Genomic DNA, 23,415 nt, shown 5'->3' on the forward strand with positions numbered 1-23,415 from the left:
TGCCTAAATTTAAAGTTTTACTTTTTAGCACCAATTCTCTGTAATTATCAAAATTGGTTGACCACGCATAGTTACAGATTTGCAAAGCAAAGCAATGTTTCCTTATCTCTTCTGATGGGACATCGACTTCCTTAGAAAATTCTTGTAGCAGGGGAATAAGTTTAGCCTGAAGTATCCAAATCTCTAATGCGTTTTTGCTCTCATATTGCTCTCTTTTTTCATTCAAATTGTTAACGGATTCTAAAATAAAGGGTACTTGACTCTTGTTCCGTAGGCGTAAAAAAACGTCCCAAACCGATTCGAAGTGTGGTTTGTAATCATACCATCCTGGAAGAGAATCTTTATATGGATTCTTAGGCATAGTTTGGTTGGTTGATTTATAAATCATTTCTGGTAGCATGTTCTGTGTAAATCTTCGGAATTTGCCAAGAATCTGAGATCTTGCAGATGCTGCACCGATTTCATTTGGATATTGATCCATCCTTATATTAATCATGGTATGAATCCGCTCTGTTACTTTGATGCAGTTTGGGTTTTTGAAGTTTTGAAAGTATTTCAGACTTTGAATTTTCATATCGGTAATATGCGCTTTATGTCTCCAAGGTAGAACATAAGTCCCTTGATCGTCTGATGTTCTTCTCATGATCACAAACAGGAAATTGCCTAGATTCAAAGTTTTACTTTTTAGCACCAATTCTCTGTAATTATCAAAATTGGTTGACCACGCATAGTTAAAGATTTAGATTATTTAACATAATTTTAAACAGATGTAAAATCTGTAATAGTTTTTGAAAAGTAACCTTGTTTATCAATTGGAAATAGGATTTCTCAATTTTGTAAATCTTGAAATTTCTGTACTTTTCATGAAAAAACCATCTCCAAAAATGAAAAGAGATATCTGAATTTGTGATCATTGTTTTAATCCAATACAAGTGATTTTAAAAAACAGTGTTTACTGTACAATTGTAATTTACTACATGTAAGCGATCATGTAATATATTGCAAAATATCAAACATATTGCAAACTTAACTCAGTTTTAAAAGATTTTAAACAAAAAAAGTCGATATTTGATTAAATTAAAAAATTAAAAAGATAAATGGGCAAATGACATGTCTTAAGAGGAATTCAAAGGTGAATATTCATTTTTTCTGCATATTGAAGCTGTTTAGCTTCAGAATTACTTGTCATGGATTACTTTCTATGCAGGCATTGTAGTTGCATATGTAATTTGTTGAGAAAATGTAACCAAGTGTGCAGTTTATTGGCTTCTATTTATGTTACCCGACATTCCTATATTTTGAAAATTGTAACACCTAAAACAACTATAGGGGACATTTGTCCTGACTCTGCTTGTGTGGAATACATATATCATATTCTAAATGTAATGCAAATTTCCAGTGCAAAAAAGAGAGAAAATCATTACTTGAATTTTTTTCTCCGAAAAGTTTATAGCATCAACAGGTCTGAGGGGCCCGTGTTCTTTGAGGATATACTTATTTTATCTTCAAAAGAAATAGAGGTTCAGGTGGCGCCACTTATCTTATTCTTCAAAATAAAGAACAGTTAACTCTTAGTCAATTAAATAACAGTCAATCTTGCATTATGAATCAATGGCATGTTTTTCAACAAAAACAAATAAAAGGTTAAAATTTTATATAATGATAGATAAATCAGGATATTAGAAAACCATATAACTAATTTTGTAAACTTTCAATTAATTGATCAATTTCAAACTTCTTTTTCGATGGTTATCGTTAATTACCTGTCTAACTGTTTAAGAGATTATTATAACCAAACTGATTTTTCTGTACCCTTCTTATATATAAAGCAATTTATAAATTTTGATAAAGAAAATTTAAACATAAGTTTAATGGAATTTGTTTATTTATCTTTCGAATAATCCTCAAACACTACACTTTTTATTTTCTTTTTTTACATTTAGATATCACGTAAAATACTTAGTGAACATGTCAGATTATCGATTTCATTGATTATTGCTATTCAAAATAATTATTTTATATTACTATTTATTATTTATTTATTCTATCTATTTACTTAAATTTTTTTGCAGCATTGTTAAGGTTTGAGGGCGGGGCCTAATTTATACGGGAAAAGTTTACTGTGACGTCACACAAAAATATGACTTTTATGTATTTCTCATAATACCTGAAAATTAAATTATTTGCAACTTTTAACTGTATTAGCATAATAAACAGCAATAAAACATATCAATGCATTAAAAAACGTTGCTAGGTAAATCCCTTGTAGCTGGTTTTTAACAAAGCACTGATTGCGATGAACTTGTATATACGACGTCATTTTGGTAAACATGACGTATTTCATGTACTGTGAGAGGCAGATTGAGGAATTTTTTAACAATGAAAAATGCGTTTTATAATAAAACGGAATATTATTTACAGATTTTAAATAGTCGATTAATACCAATGTAGATCCTTTGTTAAGTGCGATTATTCATTAACTTTCAAGAGAATGTATTTTATTAATTATGTCGTGTTTTTATGTACAGGTTACGTATATTTTAAATAGAGATGCACCATAAAATCGTAATTTCGCAAGAGCATACACTGCATAGATCTTAACCTTTTTTTGAATATAGATATAGGATATTATCCTAAACTGGAAAAGTGCTGCTGCTCTCTTTAAATCGAAGGCGTGATTTCATAAGTACACAAAATATTTGGTAAAAGTCTAAAAAAAAATTGACATTGGCCTATTTACTTGAAAATTTTGCTATTAAAAATTCTATTCAAAGCAGCAGCACTTTTCAGAAACTACAAAGTATGCAGAAGCAATTAATAGCTTGAATTTTTAATTTCAATTAGGGTAGGCCCTTGCGATATTGAAATTTGTTATTGACCTACATTCAGTACACGTACTATGCATTCATCACGTGACTGTCCATCGATGGGCCTAAACTTCATACACTACACAGTGGGTAATACTATGCTATTTCCATACGTATTTAAGTTCTGCGATAATATAACAGCTTAATTGAAATAAATTCAATTTAAAATAAAATTCCCCTTTTTGCACATATATTTTCCATTGATTTCTCATAGTAGGCCTTAACAGTGCTGCGTTATAAAGGAAAGCATATTTTGCCTGTAAGGTTTCTTTCTGTATTTTGTTTTGTTCATGATTTAATGAGAAGAAAATATTAAAGTATAATATTCTTTCTTTTTTATTTCTCTTGATAGTGATAAAAAATAAAAATAAAACAAAATACCCAGATATATTAAGGAAAAACAAAAATTCTAGACATAGAATTTCAAATCGCCACTTACAATCGATAGCTTAATGTTTGAACTTTTATTTAAATATATTCCGGTGTTTGCACGAGGCGTTTTAAAATTACATGTACTTATGTTATCACCTAAACTTGGAGGATAAACCATCCCATAATGCAACGCGGTCTCCTCATATGGTAAAAAAATCGACCGCCATATTGAAATAGCTATCCTCCAAAAAAGAGGCCTTCCGGAACTGATCAATATCTAATGGGAATCATTGCTCTAAACATGACAAATATAGAAAAAATGTCTGCAATTGTTCAAAAGTCAATCCTTTCCATAGAATTTATTAGACTGAAAAAAACCGTAGCCAAATATTTTGCACTGTAAATGTCTATCTCAAACGTTCATATCATTATTTGTCACTTTGCATGAGATGATGCTTTTAATAAACAATGAATTCAAAAATACGACGTGCATATTTGATTTCGTAGTGTAAAAATTTTCTATAAATTGTGTGCATGTTTCTATATAAAAAAAAATATGTAGTATTGGTATTGGTATTTAGTATTTAGTCCTTTCATTTAAAAAAACATTCATTGAAAGAAAAATGTATGGTGACGTCACTTTATAATTTTGATGACTTAATAAGTCTGACAATGACGTCAGATTATATAATGTTTAGCATAAGTCGCGTTTTTTATCCATTTGAGACGATTGTAAAAGTAATTCCAAAGTCTTATTTGAAGAAAAAAATTTCAAAGAAAATTTCAATTTGCTAAGAGATAGAGTAGGGCTATGATACGGTTTATCAGCAATTCCATCATTCAATGTATGGTTTGTTTGCGAGCACGGTTTATGTCCAGTTATGCTCTCATCAACATTCATTTAAGAAGTTAATTTACATGATACGGCTGGATTTTCTTTTTTTTTATATAGAAGGATATGGAAATAACGAACAGTATTCAATCTCAACGTCCATTAAACAAATATACAAAATAAGAGCAGAGCAAACACGGACCTCCGAAACATCAGAGGTGGGATCAGGTGCCATGGAGGAGTGAGCATCCCCTGCCGACCGGTCACACCCGCCGTGTGCTCGTTGTCATAATCAGGAAATAACGGAAAAAACCGTGGTCAATTCAGTGTATAAATAATGGACTAACAATTGGTATGAAAAACGTCAGTCAGCATTTCATTCAATGATAAATTGTATTTGCTGACAAGGTCATTGTATCGACCATAGAATTTACGAAATGATGACTTTAAACGAGACTGTTGATATTCTTGTTTCATCAACTTGCTTGTCAATAATTTACCTCGTTTAAGAAACTGTTCATACGTAGAGCATGCTCTTGCGTATCGAATCAACTGAGATATAAATACTCCGTATGCAGGTGATGAAGGTATATTGCTACATAAGTAAGGGAAGTTGACGATAGAAAAGTTAAAGTCATCACGTTTATCATATAGCTTGGTTGTTAGATTACCATTAGTGTCTTTTTCAAGTAAAATATCCACGTATGAAGCAGAAGTGTCGGACTCTGTGGTATCTTTTATCTCAAGCTCAACAGGATATATCGTGTCGATGTAGGAATGGAAATTATCATTATTAATTGACAATACGTCGTCGATATATCTAAATGTCGAGTTGAAGGCCACAGCTCTCCATTGTTTGAAATAAAACATGTCCGGTATTAAACTGAATTTTTTTAATGCAGTTTTCATCAAATACATTTTGAGTAACAGGACCGTTTACGAATAAAATGTACCAAATCTTGTCCCTGACTTGATTCTGTGCGTATTTTTTTTTTTATAAAAATTCAATTTCAGCGCCCCAAATCTCACTACTGCTTTTGACTTTTGAATCCAAAAAATGAATTCAAATTACACATACATGTAAACTCTTATTTATTATCCATGCATTTAAATTTGCGAATTTGCAAATATGTGGAGGTACGGTTAGGTTAAAACTGCGCTGCCGCCATTTTGGATATTACGAAAAAATATGGGGCACACTAAACTTATCTTCTCTTGAGCCTTCATTGATCCCACAAATCTGGTTTAAACACCTTACGAATTTATGCCATCAAATTTTGTAATACGATCGCCTATTTTTCTTTGATTGTCAACTTTGTCTTTTTCTCACAGTTAGATCTTTTTATGCAATATTTTGAGCGAGATTCGATAAAATCACGCGATGTTTGACACTCGGTTAAACCATTTTAGAACGAGATGATCTCCGAAATAGAACACCATATAAATGATTGTAGTCTACGTAAACATTCCACCAACTTGCATTTGCTTCCGTTAGCTTTAGTCTGAGTAATAAGCAAAAGTTGTCTTGAAAATTTTAATTTCATCAATTGTGTCTTTTTTACGTCATTTTTATGGTCAGTATGCTAAACATTCTATATTCTATATTCGTCATTTTAGAACTTATTGCGTCATAAAGATTTAAACGTGACTTTGCAATATGTATATATTTTTTATGATCTTTCCAATGATCATATCAAACACAATAATTTCCGTAAACGGTTCATTTTTCAATAAATAGTTGTCAGAACTTTTGAAATGCCCCTCGTATAGTAAAAAAGAACTTGCAATTGTTTTATGGTTAGAATGTGGTTAATCCTAGGAATGCATCCTACAGTTATAACAAACAAAAGGCCCATGGGCCTAATAGATCACCTGAGCATCATGCAACAACGATTGACTTTGGTTCATGTTTCAAAGTAGATGTCATGGCATTCACAATTCGACTAATCGTTAATATTCAGAAAAAATCAGTATAGTGCCACTACCACACATGAACCCCTGACTCTTGGTCCAAACATTTCACAATTTTGGAAAAGGCACCCTTGCTTATCAAAAATATTTTATTAATACAAAGGAGAAGATTTCAATCAATTTATTCATTTCCAGTATATAAGTAGATTCCCCCCTTTATGGTACCCATGACCCAGGGGCGTTGAAATTTACAATTCAGAAAGAATAGTCCTTGTGCAGTATAGCTATATAGGTAGTTCATCTGCTTAATACTCAGGAGCAGAGAAGAAGATTTTCAAACAATTTCTGCATTTACTCTATATACATGTATCCAGTAGAGCCCAGTCCTTACAACAGAACCCCTGACCCTGGGGTCATACAATTTACAAAGGTATTCTTCCACATCATAACTATGTACTGAATTAGTTTATATAATACTCAGGAATAGAGAAGATTTTTAAAAAAATAATCAATTTTCACTATATAATCGATAGTGCCCCGCCCTAACACCAGAAGTCCTGACCCTGGGGCCATAAAAAATCACAATTGTGCTAGAGGCATTCTTGCTCATCATAAACTATATACTTAGTTATTTTATTTAATACTCAGGAACAGAGAAGAAGATTTTCAAAGAATTAATGTATTTTCATTATATAATCAATAGAGACCCGCCCAGATTCCCTTACCTTGGGCCATACATATAAAATTTTGAAAGAAGCATTCTTGCTCATCATAACTTTATACTTAGTTTATTTGTTGAATACCCAGGAGCAGAGAAGATTTTCAAACAAATTCTACATTTTCAATATGAAAACTTTTTTTTACTATATTGAATACTTTGACACTTTGATTTACTATAGTGAACACTTTAACACTTTGATTAACTATTGTGATAACTATGGAAACTTAATTTGATTTAATATGGAAAAAGTTTGATTTACTATAGTAAACACTTTAAAAAATTTGATTTACGATGGAGATAAATATGACGCTTTAGTGATCACTTTGAAAACTTTGATTTACTACAGTGAAGATTTTGACACTATAAGGAACACTTTTAAAACGTTGATTTACTATAATTAACTATATATTTACTTGCCGGAGTTATATTTCTAATCAACTCAGTGAGGTCATTATTTAAGGAAGCTATAAACAGCATACTAAGGAGCTCAACTTGAAGGGGTAGATTTATGCTGTAAAAGTGATCTGCCCTTAGAAGTCGGATTGAGAAAAAATGGTTGTTTGCCATTTATTACACAATTTGAAGTAAATTAAAATATTCTTACTAACATAAAATGTATCATAGACTCAGAATAAGTAATTGCATTAATATTCACATTAATATCTTATATGATATGGTTTGCTAATTAAGATACATTGTAGTTGATAATTTTGATATAGACGCAAAAAAAAGTCACACGCAAAAATACTTGTCTTAAATGTACTACTTTGTAGCCTTTTGTTCTATAATATGTAGCAAATAAGTATAAATCAATCGTTTGTATTTTGGATCGCAGTATAGTGTTTCATGTTCATTTATTATAAAAACATATAATTTAGAAATTATGATGCAATCTTATAAATTGTGGTAAACTGTAATAGACGGTGGTTATTTTTGTATTATGCTAGAAAGAAGGGTTTATGTATGTATATGATCAGATATGAATAGATATTTCATTTGTGGGTACTCTGATTATGTAATATTGAAATAACAGAGTTTTGTTAGTTCAATTTTTTGAATTTTTACTTTAAAAAGAAAATAATACATCTATTTTTAATATATGAAAGGTAAAATGAAGATGTTTTTGGCATATTGCCAATTTTATGGCTTTTCATTTTATTATAGTAAACATTTGTTTTTATTTGCCTGTGAATTTTTAAAAAATATTTTCACTAATTTTGACAAGTACCTTCAGACGAAATATGTAAAACATTGTGAAAGTTATGTTTACCTTTTTTCATCCCAAAATGTTGTAATTTTTACCGTTTTTAATAAATTTCGAAAAAAATATATTGTTTGACGCAGTTTTAATTTAAAGAAAATTCTTAGACATATTAAAGTCGAACATTGAAATTGTTTATGTTGTAGTTTTCTTTAAAACGATTAACATAGTTCAAATCCTAAACATGAGTTCATCACAGAGGTGTATACAAGTGGATTTTAGCAAGACTGCCACACATCGGTAGGAAATTTTGTATTCCGCTTACCATGGTAACAAAAGATGTCCAGAAAATAATGTGTCATACATAGAAATTACATCCTTGAAAGATACCATATAACAAGTTTGAAGTAAATCTGAGATATGTCATGGCCAACTTTTTTTTAACCTGTTTGATTTTTACAGAGAACTTGTTTTAAGAATTGTAGTCTGTGAAGACCATTACGGTCTCTAAAAAAATTCAACATTTCTGATGAGAAACAAAAAGAAATAAGTATTTTACTTACATAGCATTAAGATAAAGAACGCCATCAGTACAGGTAGGTATTTCCAGGCTAAAAGTAAATAATACATATGGATTTGAATACTTTTGAATTTTCAAAGAAAGGAGGACTTTTCCATCCTAACCAACATTGTCTCCCCATGTTAAAAGATTAAAGTATGCATATCAGAACAGAAACCAAAATAAAAAATTTTTACTAATATTTACTCTCTGAATACATGTAACTATGACTTTTATCTCGTACATAACATCAAACTTGTCAATCGGATAAATAAATAGAAGGTGAAAAAACGATTTGGATTAAATTGAATGGTTGTATTAGATTAGATTTTAAGGATATTACCGTCTGTTGTTTATCGATCCCTTTTTTTTAAATTACAAAATTACAATGTGTTGTTTAAAAGACGCGTTAAACCTAGCGAAAAGAAGTAATCTTTTTATTGCGAAAATAAACTATGCACATAAAATTTGCAAGACAACACATGATTTGTTCGACGAACTACAATACAAAGAGATAGAGGTTTAAATGCATTTCTAAAAAAAAAATTTAGAAATTATCTCTCTACAACAATATGTTAAGGTAAGGTAACTAAATTAAATAATTTCATAAGATAGCTAAATATAGATTACAATTTACAAATCACCAAGATGTTGATTTAGCAACCAAGAACACTGTTCAGTAATCAAACACATACTAGTATATAATTGTGCAGCATACCCCCCCCAACCCAATAGAACATGAATTATGAACTTTAAGGCATATAATCGGGTTGATATGCAAGTTATACCTGACATCATTTTCCAAGACTGGCTGCTCTTTACACATAAGTTTAAGTGTTGGTGGACGGTGATTGATGTGGGAGAAGTTATTCAGAATTAAATATTCTATTTAAATATACTGAATGGATTAAGAAACGCATATTTAACTTTAAAGTTTAATTAAAACAATTATTTTAAATATGTTTTCCACCATTATTATCATACATTTTAATGTATCTTTAATCAACAAGTTACCAAATTTTTGTGTAATTTTGAGTGATAGTTCCTGAGATATTGATATCAATTTGTCGACACCCCCAAAAATTAAACTAAAACTTCTCATAATTTCCTTTTCGCAACAGTAACAAACTGGATTTTCCTGTGCATTGAGTTCAACAAAGCACTTATCTTTTTCAGAACATTATTATTCAACCCTTCAGACGGTAGTCTTATTGGCATGGCTGAGATAAGCTTATTATTCCAAAGCCAACAAATCCCCCACCCAATCGAATACGAATTTTCGATTTAGGATAGAATGTACAGATCCCAGCAGGTTTGGTAAACGTGGATGTTTGTAAAAGAAAGTTTCGACAAGCACTAACTAATTTTTTTTGTGTAAAAATGCTAAAAAAAAATGCAAACGACGCGTATGTGCGCGTTTGAGAGTAAAATCGACGTAAAGTGGCCAAGCTCGCGGCCCAAATTAGAAAAGAGAGTTTCTGTCAACATTGTCAATTTAGGATGAAAAAAATTAGTATGATTGTCTGCTGTATGAATATCAGTTTCGGTGATAATGCCTTGGCAATAACCGAGGTGGCATGATGAAAAGCTCTATCTTGTTGTGACGTTTTTACGCACCAACGTCGCAGTCAAGGTTGGTTGTAAACATTTTTAGTTAACTCTCTGACAACCAAAAAAACTTTTACTTGGTTGAAAAGTTGAAAACAATCTGTAAAGCAGCATGTTTTTGCCTTTTTATTCACTTATGCAATATTGAATTCAATTATTAAACCCACAGTAGCTTCCGTCAGCAATACCACGATTGTAAGAAATTTATACTGACTGCAAATATGCAAAAACGATTTCTACAACTCTAATGCATCGTGTGGCACTACAAAATTTTATCACAAAATTATCATCATCAACATGCACGTGCTTTTGACTTTTTATGATTTCCCCTAAGTGACGCCATACATTTCATGGTTGAGTACTTTTGACTAGTAATTTTATTTCAAAGTAACCAAAATACACCTCTGATTAATTTTCCTATTTTTCGGCCACAGAATCAAAGATTTTTCCAACATTATGTTCTTATGTGTTTCTTTTTCCTTTCAGTATATTAAAACGAATCTTAATCAGAATATTCCCTATATATGAATTTCCCTCTATAAATCACAATATACATAATTTTACTTTCATAAAGTGAATCTGTAGAAATATATATGTTTTTCATACTTAATATACTATACTGTATAAAGTGGCTAATCATTTACTATCGAAAAAAAAAAAAACGACAGGTCTTTTTTTTCTAACATCGAATTTTACCTACTGCATAAAAACGTACTCTACACAGTTCGGTTTTTTAAAAAAAATATTTTTAAAGTGAAATAAATCTTTGAATATAGAGCTAATGTACAATTCGAAAATAGCCGAACTCTGCAGAATGTAGATGATGCATGTGTCTGGTTTCAATTTATATTTTATGCAGCCATTATTTGCTTGAGGAATATTTACTTGATGAATTTATAACGTTTAAAAGGGTATTGTTTTGTCCAATTTTCATCCGAATATAAGTTTTCAAAACATTCTCTACTATCGTTTCCATCATCTAGACGCATGCCATTTTCACACATAGAGGTTTGATAATAAAAACGACTAATTCAATTTCCATTGTTTACTTTAATAATTTCTTGGGCGACAATTGACATTTACATCAATGTTTTCTTGATAAGAAAGCAAAAGAGATGATTATGCAAACATGCAACTTTTTATGTCAATATGTGATATAATTATGTTGATGTGGGAGTTTGTTTTGTAAATATGCCAAAAATGTATGTTGACTTACAACTTATATTCTAGCATGTTGATAGCTATATCCCTCATGTTGATATAAAACTCGATTGTTCACATAAATGGGTAGCTTTTCGTCATAAATATTGTGCATGTGAACTTATTTAATTATCCTGATGATATCATTGTCGCATATATTCTTAATGAACTTGTTTTTTTGATAAAGTAAGGTCTATATGTATAAAATTATCCAGCATGTTGGCATAAATAAGTCGCATACCACATAATTATGTTGCATCTTGCTTGTATGATGTCAAGTTCTTGTTACAAAAAGAAAATTTACTATTATTAAAGTCACAATTTCTAACAAGAAAGGTAACTTGCATGTTAACACAATCTTTTAAAGTCATGAACACATAATTATCTTGCATATTGACGCCCTCTTGCATGTTGACACAATTTATCGTGCATTAGGGGCGAAGAAAAAAAAACCCCACTACATCTTCGAGAATCATCATTAAAAACTTAAAGCTGAACACGACTCGTAAATAGGCATAGGCTGGTTATGTTGCATTACTTTTCCTTACAGTTTTACAATATTTTTTATTGCAGTTACGTGTGTCTGTGTTTGTTTGTATACTGTACTGAAATGTACAATTCTACTTGTAAGTTTCCTTGATTTCCTGCATTATTACCGTCTTCCTTGGAAGACGGTATTGTATAGTTGAAGTTTTTTACAGTCTTCGGACTATGCACTTCCTCTCTTTTGTGATTGGTAGAAATTGCATGATGAGAAAATTTTCAATTATTTCATTGGTTGAAATGCTGTTCAAGGCAAGGGAGATAACTTTCTGATGATCTAATTTTCGTACGACTTAACAATTTTGCAAGATTTCCAATCTTAAAAAAATGACAAAACGAACAGCAAAATCAGCAGTTGTTAATTCTTAATAACATGGTATTTTTTTTAGCAATAAATAAAAAGGTGTCTTTAATTTCATTAGAAATAAAATTTGATTTTTATAGCTTGCAGGCTTTACAATTTGTAATTATTCTTTTCCCCTTTCTTGTTTGAAGAAGTAAGTGGAATCAGCCGAGGTTTGCCGAAAGTTCTCGGCCAGTCAAAGTTTACGGAGATGACCGAGCGACAACCGTGGTAGAGCTAATGCCAGTAAAAGGCTAATGTAGAAATACAAAATTCAAAAGAATTATACGGCTTGATAGGTGTAGATCAGTTTACTGTTTAAGATTGTTGCTAAAGACGGGAAGCTTTTTTTTAAAAAGCTCCACTTGGTATCATATTATTATTGTCGCTACCGAGTGCAGTATAAATTACGTCCGTCTACACCGGTGTCGGCTGATTACACTGAACAGTGACAAAGTCTTGCCTTTTATATAGGTATCTGCAGGTACAGTGATTTTCCAAACAAAATGGCGGACACATTCTTTTTACAAATCATATTCAGCTTTTAAATTGTTCAACCTTCACAAGAATTATTAGTTATTAAAAATTTAAGGCGATCGTGGTGTATTGAATGGTTGGTGACATGAATAAGCGTTACACACGCCAGCACCATGTATTGTTTTTATTTTTATAACGATATTCATCAAGTTGTCTGTGCATAAGCGGCTAAAAGACAAAACCCGAAGTACACACACCGTAGGTGTAATTAGTAGACAAGAAAACATGCACTGAAACTTATGCATTTTATTATTTTGACACATTTTTGTTTAAATTAACATATAAAAACGTAATGATAATTCAATCGCTTGAATAGAATTCTTATTAAATTTGAATATTGTCATCTTGCACTTTATATCATTACGCCCAGCAGAGAAAACATTACGCCTTAAAATATTTGTAATTTTGACTGATTCAAAAATATTTAATAAATTAAAACAAACTTACAAAGCTTACGAGGGTTCTTTTCTTTTTCTTCAGTCTTGCATTCATGCAACACATCTACATGCGAATCATGTGACTGTAAATTCAATAAATGTTCCTGTTATCATTTTTATCTAATTTTTTTTCCCAGTATATTATAATTTCTTCATATTTACTTAAGAGTAATAATGAAAAAAAAACATAAAAATTAATGCGTCAACATTGTTACAATTTCCAATAGTCTCCAATCTGACAATATATTTTTTATATACATTGAAATATATCTAAAGAGCACTTTCCCCTAACTTACAATTCGAAGCCAATTTTTGAACACCACTGAGGCACTGATACCCTAGATAAGTATAAAAAATAAGAGTAAGTAAGAAAAGCATGATTATAAAGAATGCAAAAAACTTAAGGAGTTGTATCAGGGAAAAAAAAGGATTTCAATACCTAAGAAATATACATTTCTTAAAAAAAAATTAATATAGTTTTACTTTGAAGATGCCCACCGAAGACATCGAAAACATAAATTGAACTGAGTAATTTTTACTTTATTATTCTTGAGGGATTGTGTATGTATGTATGTTACCGTTATGTTTGCGTTTAAATCTGGATAATTTTGTCGCTATTTCTTTTTTAATTGCAAGTCATTAACACAGACAAAATGATATCCCTACCAATGTTCCAAATTGGCAATCCATATCCGATAGATAACTCCCGAAGGATAAAGTTCCAAAAGTTTGACTTTTCATTCTGTCCTTCTTGAATATAAGTCCATATCCAGGTACTTCCATTTTAATTCCTGAAGGTTTTAAACAGAAACTTAATTAATCATGGAAATATTATATTTTTAAAATTGGAAGATATCCACAATATTTCTTATTTTACTAATGTTGATCCGATCCTCCTCCACGTCTCAAAATAAAAAAAAAAAGCATTCAGATAACTTAAGTTTATTTTACTTTTCATTATGGTTTAGTGTGGTTTTGTCACTCTTAATTTTTTTTTATCCTACTCTCTCGTAAAATTCTTATCCTTTACTGTAGACCAAGTTCATTTCTCGGTGTCCTGATCTGACTCTACACTACCTATAAACGCAAGATTCGATAACAGTCGTACAGCAAAAAACTACGGGGAGCAACAAGAGTCTTAATGATAATTTAAGGTAGACCCTATTTCTACACCTTGGTATCAAATTGATATTTTTGTTTTATTTGAATACCTTGAATATGTCACAAAATAATAAAAACACCCATAAAAAACATATCTTTGCAGGATAATATTCATACAACATGTCTCATAGCATACACCTAAAATTCAAAAGCAAAAATCAAACAAGGACTTTGACATCATATGCCATACTTGATTTTTTTTACCTATCGATTATTCATAAACTTGGTAGAAATACATCCCCCCCCCCAAAAAAAAAAAAACGAAATACCAAAACTGTCGGAAATGCTGAGCATAATAACTGAACCTTTATAAATAAAGTACACAATTTCAAATCAGTCCTTCTATAAGCTGTTGATTGAAGAAAAGAAATGTTTTTTGAACACGTTTACCCCCATTTTTGAATACTGGAATCGTTTTTTTTTTAATCATTCCTTGCAAAATTGAAAAAAAATAATAAAAAGATGGTAGTTATAAAATCTATAAAAATAAATTTTCAAGTTAGTTTGTATAAAAATAAAAAAAATAAGAAGCTTTAGGTTCATAAAGGCAACTATATAATACCGAATCAAGTACATTGCAAAAAAGATACATAAGGAAGCCCTCTTGAATATTGAATTGTTTTAAACAGATGTTACCTTGTTCACAACTAGCCGCGCTTCAATGCGTGGACAATGAGGTCAACACAGAATATGTTTTCGTGGGGTCAAATTTTCAAGGTTTGATGAAAAAAATTGATTTGTGGGAATTTGAATTCAATTTGTGGTTGCAAAGGTTTAGTATATAGTATTGCAGATGGAATTTTACAATTCTTGGTTTTATAAATTCTTGGGTCTTTCCATACCGCTTACTTTGGACAGTTTGCCCCCTAAACAACTTGCCTTTTGTACAATCCACCCTCTTGAATTTGAACTTTCCAGGTATTGGCAAAAATCTGCCCATACAGCATCGACCGGACACAACCTTAGATCAGATCGAACCCAAGCGGGTCAAAAGTTCGCTTCAAGGGTTCGATTGGGGTCTGCTTCGGCTTTACTTTAAAAAATTTTGGGACCGGTCTGGGTGCGCCCTGGGTGCTCTCAGGGTTTGCTCCGCGTTCGCTCGGGGTCAGCTCTGGGTCCACTAGAGCGAAACCGGTGTTTGCTTTCTGGGATCGCTTTACGCATTGATACGTGAAGCAGACCACGCTTGAATCTCGCCGCCAGTAAGCCCCGCCGCTTATATATTCCAATACAGTAATGGGATTGTGGAATAGATTGTTCTTATTTTGGCGGCGATCGATACATGTACACTGATTATGTATACAGTGTCATTATGGAGAACCTTGATAAATTTTCAAAAATTCAACTGTACATTCGACGTAGATTTATAATGATATCCTTGATTTCTACACCCTCGGAATTCCCGAAAAATTCCAAGTTAAATGTAATTTATAGCAGGCTATAAGGGCTTTATTTTCTTTATTATAACCCGAAAACAAAAACAGAAGAGGAAGAAAAGGTGTAGAATTGATTTTCAATATATCAAATGGTGTACAAATGAAACTGACGAAAGCATCTTAACAAAATACCTTTCAAATTCAAGCGTCTTATAATTTAAAAAGTAATTCTTATTCCTTATGTTTTGCTTAACCGCAGTTAAAATGTTTGACAAACACGTGAATTATCAAATCAGTCTATAAATTTATCTATTGTGCAATATATTTAGATTTAATTATAGTAGTTACACATTGAAAGTTCTTAGTAAATATTTACAGGACATTTTCTTTAAAAAGAGATTATATTAGACATTTTTTACGCTCAGAATTATGGAGGAGTTTGATTTAATCAGAATGAAAAAAATAAGGACAAATAATAATTATTCTCCTGATAAGAATATATTGATTTATTATACCTCAGTTGATTTTTTCTATATAAAAATAAGACGAATAAACATGCTATTTTTTCTAAAAAGTCTCTACCGTGAAATAGTTTTTGTGCTATTTGCCCATGGTGATTAGTCCTCAAACTATTCAACGGCAGCAATCGATTTCCCTCGTTTTTCATCTCTGAAAACTTCTGATTTTAGATGGATTGTGACGTATATATTATGACGTAACAAAAGTAAAGTCAGCATCGGTATAATAAAACACCTATTTATACTGACTATTCGGACAATAGCAAATTCATCGTCCCCCTCGACAGCAAACTATTTCCCTCAGCTGCGCCTCGGGAAATAGTTTGCTGTCTTGGGGAACGATAAACTTGCTATATTGTCCTCATAGCCAGTAAAGAGGTGTATAATATCCCCCTACTTCACATACACATACACATATTAATGAAAAAAAAAATATTAAAAAACATTTCTAAATATTAATTATGAATATATACAGGAAAATCAAGACTGAAAAAGAGATTTTTGTTATAATCTCTCCTCAATAGACCAGGTTTCAATAAAGCCTGGATGTTTTTTTCCTTAAATTTCTACGATTCGTCTTCCCAATTCTGTACTCTTGTTTTCTATAAGCCTGGCTTATTTCTCAAATAATATACATGACGATGTACAAGTAAATTGCATTTTTCCATGTAATATTAAGAAGATCAATAATATTGATGTGAATTTTGATAAATTTGAAGGAACATGTATATTGAGACAATGAAAATAAAATAATTGAATAATGAGCAGGTACGCTTGTATATATTCAAAGACCTGTTATTTTTCTTTTCTCCTCTCTTTTTCAGTAAAAATTGTAATGCTAATTATTATATTCTTTTTATCTTTTACGCATTGACTAATATATTTACACAATTGAAAATTTTTATTGGACTTTAAATACTGGTATAAAACATAATGAAAATAATTTAATAGGTAAATACCCATGTAACATTCGACCCGGAAAGTTAAAATATATAATTCATTAATTACTTCAATAATAAAACAAAGAAATTAATAATTATAATATACAGCCAGCAGAATAGAATTAAATGAATATAAAATTGTTTTTAAATTATCATTATAGATTTACACTGTGCATTCACACGCTTTGTTTGCATATACAATATTTGGATTTATATCGAAAAAAAAATCACATATTCGATCTTTTATCAAAATTGATAGATTATATAAAATGCCAATGTAATTGGTCAACGCGCTGATTTGTAAATCGCTTATCTTATTGCCTAATCTCTAAAGAAATACTGATCGAGCGTTCGCTTTGTAAGACCGCTACTGAATTTGGGGTTCGCTCTCTGGGACCCAGGATTGCTCTGGGTTTGCTTAGGGTTCGATCGGGATTCGCTCCGGGTTTGCTTTCGGTAAGGTTGTGTCCTGTCTGTACTGTAGTATTTATTTATTTTAGCGTATTCAAGATCCGTTTCTACTCACTGCGTAAATACATGAACATGTACCTGTTCCTTCATTTTTTCATTAAGAGTATGAAAAATCACTAATATTTATCGATTTGTACTGTTAAAGTCATATTAAATCGCATGATTGTATAATAACACCAATCACATGATGCAAAGTTCATACATGCAATATAACTGGTCTTACATATATACGACAGGGACCTATCCATTTTGAAGATTAAGATAACTTTTCCTACATTAATTTTACATTTGCTTAGTTAACATAACTTAGTTAAATCTAAACTACCTGAGTATGCTACCATATTTTTATGACAAATAAACGCTTTGTTGTTGTTCCTGAGAGAAAAGACATTTGCAGCTACATATTACATTTTTATACATTCTCGTGAAAAATTTGATGGACTTTTGATGACCTAACCTTCACCCTAGGGTCAATATTCGAAAAGAAAATTAATTTCTTCATCATGAGTATCATAATGATATTACTAATTATGTCATTTCTTGAGGAATATACATGTATTTTTAAACAAAACCTCCTGTTTATTTTTATGTAAACTGTGATGCGTTGTGGCGCCTCCTTAACTCGAAATAAACGACTAGAACAAGCTTGGATGTACCCTATGTAATGAAACGTTCTAATAACTCTAATCCTTTCTAGGAATTTCAAAGTAATTCTTGAGATGTTTTCTTTCGAAGTCTTTATATTTTGACTAAATTTTGTTTAATTTTCAATTAAAAAGAAAGAGTTAACCTTTATTTAAGCAAACAAGAGTCCCTTGGTTAATTGAAAACAGTTCAGTTGTTCTGGAAAAGAGGATGGCTTTGTTGAAAAGTTATAAACGATTCCTCGAGAAAACAAGTACAACGAGGTTGTAATTCTAAAATTCTTATCTCAAAGAAATATCGACAGGACTTCCGTTATAAAGTGCAGGCTGATTAATAAAGTATATATGTTATTCATTGAAAGATGATTAAAGTTTTTAATTTGATCGAATAATATATCAATATATTCGTAATCCTTTTTGAAAAACATAAATTTATGCTTAGTCATGCTAACAATGTGAATGAAAGGAGTGCGGAAACATACACCTAGGGGTAATGCAAAAAAGAAAAAAAAAAGTTGAAATATATTTGCAAATGTATGTTATAAATGTATAAACACTTATCATTACTATTAAGTCGAAAGATATGACTACTGAATAAATTTTATCTGTCGTTTCACAATACTTTGAACATGATTCGAGCCTCAAACAAAGGGTTTTCGCCGACATCAAATAACGGTGTACATTCCACACCAAAGCTTAATGATTGGGTTAACTATTCCATTGTACGCAGTTATCTAAACTATCATTAAAAATACAGGGTATAATCACTGGCACAAGGACACGTTTTTAAACAAGGAATATTGGCCGATGGTGCTTGATTGACATTAAAATCTGATGATGACTTTGAGATTGAACAGTGTTCGTTATCTCCATATCCTTCATTTAAGGAAAGATTTTTAAAACATTAACTTTTCTATTGAATATTTCTTCACTTCTATCCAAAATAAGATAAGATAAGATAAGCTTTATTTAAAGTCAGTATGGTAGTTAAAAATAACAAAAGTTCTGATGAGCTTTTGACTGACATATTTAACATATACATAACAGTAAAACAATGAAAACATGCAGCACTATATAAACATAGAATTGCTTGCAACAATATAGCACACAGTCTAATTTAAAGGACATCATCAGTTAAAGATACATATAAGAACACACATGTACAGACACATAAACAATACAGAACAGATGCATAGAGAAAGCAACAGGTATACATAGTTACGTAAGTCACAACATTACAAACATGCGAACAGCATATCGACAGAAACATAAAAAGAACATAACAGTAAAAAAAACTGACACACATGCACAGACACAAACAAAAAGGACACAACTTACCTAGTGGAGCAGGCTGTACACTCACAGTCCTTGCCGCTCCAAGAGGCAATCATAGATTTAAACTGTAAAAAATTGGTTTGAATTTTAAAATGTTCAGGTAAGGAGTTCCATAAAACTGGTGCTGCATATCTAAAAGACATTTAGCTATATGATGTAGTTCTCACTTTTGGTATTTCTAAAATGTTTGAATATCTTAAATTGTATGTCACTTTCTAAAAACTCAATAAGTCTGACAGACATCTAGGAGAAAGGTCATGTAAAATCTTAAAACATTCCAGAGCCATGCTACGCATCCTCCTAATATCTAATGATGGTAATTTTGCCTTAAGTAGTAATGACTCGTAGCTACTCTCCAAATCTTCATAAATAAAACGTTAAGCTCTTTCTTGAATTTCTCGATTTTCCTAGAACTTTTCTTAGAGCAAAAGTGCCATACAAGAGGACAGAAATTAAAATTTGACAAAATAAAACTAAAAAAATATTGTAATTTTGTTTGCCCGGGTTAATATTGAGCCAATATATTTTAACACATTTAATTGTTGAGCAGCTTTTTTACAGATATTACTAATATGGACATCAAATTATAGCATAAAATCAATATCAATTCCCAATAACTTGACAGTCTCATTACATAAAATCTCTGCACCATCAATTTTAGATACAGGGTTCTTATCAAAAGTTTTCTTACCCAAGGCAACTGCCTGAAATTTAGATGGATTGGCATGCATACAGTTTTCTTCCAAAATAATCCATTTTCACGTTCTTTCCTTTAATCCATTAGAAAAAAGAATACATATTTGTCTTCTTACGAGGATTTTAAATAAGATATAAATCATGCTTGAAAACTACTCACTGTGAACTCTCACATGAATTGATACAAATAGAGGATATACAACTTATGAGTTCGACTATTACATGTACATTTGGGGATGTACATGTACAAAACTGCAACAGTTAGAAATATATCATCATTATCTTCATAAAAATAAAAAAAAACACTAGTTTCTTGGACAGAAACACAAAGAAGGTTTTTTGTGTAAGAATGATATGGAGATAATTTTCATTATCAAAGTCCATAAAACAATGCAAAATATAAGCAGAGCGAACACGGACCTCCGAAACATCAGAGATGGGATCAAGTGCCATGGAGGAGTGAGCATCCCCTGCTGACCGGTCACACCCGCCGTGTGTTCCTTGTCATGATGGGGAAATAACGGAAAAACCGTTGTCAATTCAGTGTATAAATAATGGACTAGCAAGAGGTATGAAAAACGAAATTCAGCTTTTGACTCAATGATAAATTGTATTTGCGGACAAGGACATTGTATCGACCATAGAAGTCACGAAATGATGACTTTAAACTAGACAACTGATGTTCTTGTTTCATCAACTTGCTTTTCAATAATTTACCTCGCTTTAGAAATTTTTCATACGTAGAGCATGCTCTTGTTTATCGAATCAACTGAGATATATACACTCCGTATGCAGGTAATGAAGGTATAATACTGCATAAAGTAGGGAAGTACAACTTGTTAGTATGTTGTTAAACTTTTCCATGACCAATAAATTTAGTTTTTTGCTTTGCTCGATGTAAAATCTTATAATTCTAATAGGGAAACATTTACAGAATATTTATTGAAGTAAGTAGGCATATTCAAACTTTCAACACGCATTCCTTCTCAAACAAACAAACTTAAAACCCACTTTTCTTTTAAAACAAATATACAAAATCATGTTTCTTTAGATTTCACGATTCAAATGCAAAAACAAAGTCCTGTAGAAAGACATGATCTTTTCCAATATATTCTGATTATCCTCCAACTAAAACGTACAACTTTGAATGTTTAATATCCATCATTCAGTTAACATCGATCAACAAATATTCTAAAAAAAAAGACGTAGTTAATAATTCAAACTAAAGTACTATTCTTACCTCTTAATGTAGACTGTATAACAGCTGTGTGTTAATCCTGGCTTTTATAGACAGGATTCTTGTCGTACGGCAAATCTAAATATAAATTTAAAGGTACAGACGAACAAAGGAAATTGACTTACGGCAAACCCTTGATGCAAAACATTGAAGTTAAAAAAATAAATCAAAATTTATTTCATATGCTGTAATTATCTCAGATGTTATATATAAAATAACGCTTGATATAAGTTTGATATGATTTATTTGAAGTTTGGCGTATCTGGTCGCGGTGACATATGACAAATTTGGGAGCGGCCGCCGGGTCGTCTCCCCAACAATAACAACATAAGTGGCGGCCCCAAATGGGCTAAATATTGTGCACTGGGTAAATTTCGCAAATGCACAACGCCACGCAAAATGGATACAATGGGCCAATATCCCATTTAGATAGTATCCATGTCAAATGAATGGGCCAATGTCCCATCAAAAATGTAAAATCAATACAATATGATACACTGGGCGAATATCCCATTAACAATGTCATCAATGTTAAATCATTACAATATTGTTCAATGGTCCAATATCCCATTAACATATCCAGGTACTAAAAATGTTGAGATTTGCTTTATCAATGTTTAAATTAAAAGTAAATGCGCAAATAGCGCCACAGATGCGCAAATAGCGCCACAAATGCACAAATAGTGCCACAAATGCGCAAATAGCGCCACAAATGCACAAATAGTGCCACAAATGCGCAAATAGCGCCACAATATGTCATACGAGTTAACAACAGCACTCGTTCATGTGAGGTGGGGTTGACGATAACGCCACATGCTCGTAAGAGCATCCGCCACCAATAACTGTCACAGAAATTGGTGACGGGTCGTCATTCCCCACCTCTGTCACCACTAACCAGCGCCATTTATAGTTAAGTTTATTTTTGCCCTAATTATTTAAGTAGCTATGGTCATGATAAAGGTACCCCTTTTTACTTACCTTATTAATACTTTCCTTATTTATGGAAAAACACAGCAATTATTGGAACTTAAAGATAGCCAAATGATTTTGACCAAAAACATTGTGTGTTGCCTGCTATTGAATCGAGGCATGATGTTGGGATTAGATGATTGAATTTACTTAAGCGACAGACTTGATAATGTTACAGTATATTACATATTTTCAAGGATAGGCAGTTGGACATTATATCCACAACTTTTTCTACCTAATATATTTTGCAAGATCTGTGAACTATTTTATTGGGTGTTTATGCACGATATTGAATCTTGTTCAAGGATGCTGAAAAGGACATAGAAGGGGGGGGGGGGTAAAAATGTACAACTGATACGAACAACAAATTTTCAAATTTAAAATTGTGGAATTATTTGTAAATGTACGACTTGCACAAACATTAGCAACCAAGTACAATGAGTTTAAAAAACAACTTCGGATTAAAGGACATACATAACAATGGATAGTAAAGGGAATATATAATATGACTTTTTTATCGTTTTCTCGACTTTTACAGGGCAATAGAGTGAAAGTTATACTGCAGTGGTAATAAGTTGATTCAATGACATAATCATATAAACAAGTCTTGTTTGTACCAACAAATAAATTTGTCGTAATCTTATCTAACATCTAGTTTGTATGCATGCTTGAACACGACCGAGAGATGTGCGTAGTGAGAGCACTTGTATTAAGAAATTACATTAAACTGTTCTCAGCATGTGAGCACCACAGGCATATATATATATGATGACATATATATATGGTATATATTCTCCCGGGAACGTATGTATGAAGAACTAATTAATGCCTCATTGTAAACGATGAGAACAAATTATGCTTATTGATTAAACATTAGAAATCATATGATTTGAAATCAGAATGCTAAAGAGGGATTGATAATTAGTACCGATAATG

General features: G+C 31.3%; 1 long non-coding RNA gene across 1 annotated transcript; it reads right to left on the reverse strand.

Annotated features, from left to right (window-relative positions):
• Positions 1-378: 378 nt before the first annotated feature.
• LOC134271650 (uncharacterized) lies at positions 379-13,467 on the reverse strand. The gene is made up of 4 exons (XR_009993063.1): positions 13,428-13,467; positions 13,142-13,214; positions 8,468-8,515; positions 379-663 (listed from the first exon to the last, which is right to left on the reverse strand). It is a non-coding gene; the product is annotated as an uncharacterized LOC134271650 (long non-coding RNA).
• Positions 13,468-23,415: the final 9,948 nt, after the last annotated feature.

The sequence above is a fragment of the Saccostrea cucullata genome, unplaced genomic scaffold, assembly GCF_032062105.1.
Source record: "Saccostrea cucullata isolate Sc308-1 unplaced genomic scaffold, CSIRO_AGI_Scuc_v1 ctg2103, whole genome shotgun sequence".
NCBI lineage: Eukaryota > Metazoa > Mollusca > Bivalvia > Ostreida > Ostreidae > Saccostrea > Saccostrea cuccullata.